The following is a 2,694-nucleotide window of genomic DNA, read 5'->3' as shown; positions in this document are numbered from 1 at the left end:
ATCTGTTCCCATGCATCTGTGCTGGGAAAGGAAAAACCACCTGTGCCCCTTGCCCCATTCCAACTGACCACTAACAATGCATTTGCTTCTGTAATCTGCTTCTGCTGCCCTCTTTCCTATAAAAAGACCTTCCCCCAGTCTGCAGGTGCGCTTGTCTCCCGAGAGACTAAGTCGCCCCAGGTACCTGTGTACTGAATAAAGCCTCTTGCTATTTGCATCCGAAGAGTGACTCGCTGTTCCTTGGGAGGGTCTCCTCAGTCTGAAAGACTGCCCACCACTGGGGTCTTTCATTTGGAGGTCCCACCGAGATTTGGAGACCCCTGCCCAGGGACCACCGACTCACCACCGGGAGGTAAGCTGGCCAGCACAATTGTTTTCTGTCTGTCTTCTGTCTTTTATGTTTGCGCCTGCGTTTGTACTGGTTAGCTAATCAGATTTGTATTTGGCGGACCCGGGGAGGAGCTGACGAGCTAGTACTCCCCACTGCAGCCCTGGGAGACGTCCCAGTGGCGTTTGGGGGCCCGATTCGTGGCCCATTTGCAGTTTGTGAGTCGCGTGGAACTGGGACTGTTGGGGGCTGCCCCACTGTCTGAGGGATTCGTGACTCTTTTGGGAGACGAGGAGCCCGGGTCCTCAAAGTCTCCGTTTGAATTCTTGCTTTCGGTTTTATGCCAAAGCCGTGCTGCGAGTTTCTGTGTCTGTCTAAGTTGTATTTTGTTTGTCTGTCTAATTGTTACTGTCACCGCGGTTGAGAGAATGGGCCAATCTGTAACCACCCCTCTAAGTCTGACTCTACAGCACTGGCGAGACGTCCAAGACATTGCAAATTACCAGTCAGTGGACGTTCGGAAGAGATGCTGGGTAACTTTCTGTTCCTCGGAATGGCCCACGTTCAATGTGGGCTGGCCAAGGGATGGTACTTTTGACATCAATGTTATCTTACAGGTAAAGGCTAAAGTGATGGATCCTGGCCCTCACGGGCATCCAGACCAGGTCGCGTATATCGTGATCTGGGAGGCGATGGCTTATGACCCACCGCCCTGGGTCAAGCCTTTCGTCACCCCGAAACCCCCTCTGCACCTACTTTACCCCTTCCACTCCTTCCCACCCCAACGGGACCTCCGCCCCACTCCTCCCTGTACCCAACCCTCACCAAGTCCCCGGTGCCCAAGCCCCCTCCTCCAAAAGTCTTGCCCCCAGATGACTGGTGGACCTCCTCACGGAGGGCCCTCCCCCATATCAGGAGCCAGCTCCACGGCCTCCGAATGAGGCTGACTCAACTGAAAGAAAAGAAGAACAAGCAGCGCCAGCCTCTGCTGGTCCTTCTCCAATGGCCACACGCCTGAGGGGACGAAGAGACCAGCTGCATGCAGCGGATACAACCTCCTCACAGGCATTCCCTCTTCGCACGGGAATGAACGGCCAACTGCAGTACTGGCCATTCTCCTCCTCAGACCTCTACAACTGGAAAAATAATAACCCTCCTTTTTCTGAGGACCCCTCTAGGTTGACTGCTCTGATTGAATCTATTTTGATTACCCATCAGCCTACATGGGACGACTGCCAACAGCTGCTGCAGGCCCTGCTGACTTCGGAGGAATGGCAGAGGGTCCTCCTGGAAGCCCGGAAGGAAGTCCGGGGACCTGATGGCCGCTCCACCCAATTGCCTAATGAAATAGATTCTGCCTTTCCCCTTGAACGCCCCTCTTGGGATTTCACCACGGTGGAAGGTAGGAATCACCTAGCCCTCTATCGCCAGTTGCTCATAGCGGGTCTCCACAGGGCGGCTCGACGCCCAACGAATTTGGCTCAGGTAAAGCAGGTTATACAGGGGTCAGAGGAAACTCCCTCTGCGTTCCTTGAGAGGCTCAAAGAGGCTTACCGCAGATATTCTCCCTATGACCCTGACGACCCCGGACAGGAGACCAATATCTCCATGTCTTTTATTTGGCAGTCAGCTCCAGATATCAGACGCAAGCTGGAGCGTCTAGAGAACCTCAGGGAAAGCTCACTCAGGGATCTGCTAAAGGAAGCAGAAAAGATTTTCAATAAGAGGGAGACTCAGGAGGAGAGGGAGGACCGCCTAAGAAAAGAAGCTGAGGAGAGGGAAAAGGAAAGGGACTTAAGGAGAGGGACCGCAAGAGACATAAGGAAATGAGTAAACTTTTGGCCACCGTAGTGTCAGGGCAAAGACAGGATGGACAGGGGGGAGACAGAAGAGGGCTACCCCTCGACAAGGACCAATGTGCCTACTGGAAAGAAAAGGGGTCTTGACCCAAAGGCTGGGGCCCTGGCGGCGGCCAATAGCCTATCCTTGCGGAAATGCCTGGGACCAGACCGGACCTGACGGATCAACCCCTCCGGGATGCGGATGTCACCTGGTACACTGACGGCAGCAGCTTTCTGCGGGAAGGTGAGCGAAAGGCGGGTGCAGCGGTAACCATGGAGACCGAGGTGATCTGGGCACAGCCTCTGCCTGCGGGGACTTCTGCGCAGCGAGCAGAGCTTGTCGCCTTGACACAAGCTTTGAGGATGGCAGAAGGTAAGAAGCTCAATGTCTATACTGACAGCCGATATGCTTTTGCCACTGCTCATGTTCATGGGGAAATATACAGAAGAAGAGGGCTACTGACTTCAGAAGGAAAGGAAATTAAAAATAAAACAGAGATCTTAGCCTTGTTAAAAGCTTTATTT

General features: G+C 53.8%; 1 pseudogene; it reads left to right on the top strand.

Moving 5' to 3' along the window:
* Window positions 1–1,330: 1,330 nt before the first annotated feature.
* On the top strand, window positions 1,331–2,274 carry LOC121442546 (annotated as a pseudogene).
* Window positions 2,275–2,694: the final 420 nt, after the last annotated feature.

Source organism: Microtus oregoni, unplaced genomic scaffold (assembly GCF_018167655.1).
Source record: "Microtus oregoni isolate MIOR12 unplaced genomic scaffold, Mior012 000092F_000, whole genome shotgun sequence".
Taxonomy (NCBI): Eukaryota; Metazoa; Chordata; class Mammalia; order Rodentia; family Cricetidae; genus Microtus; species Microtus oregoni.
The sequence above is the reverse complement of the archived record's forward strand: the minus strand, read 5'-3'. Positions and strand labels throughout refer to the sequence as shown.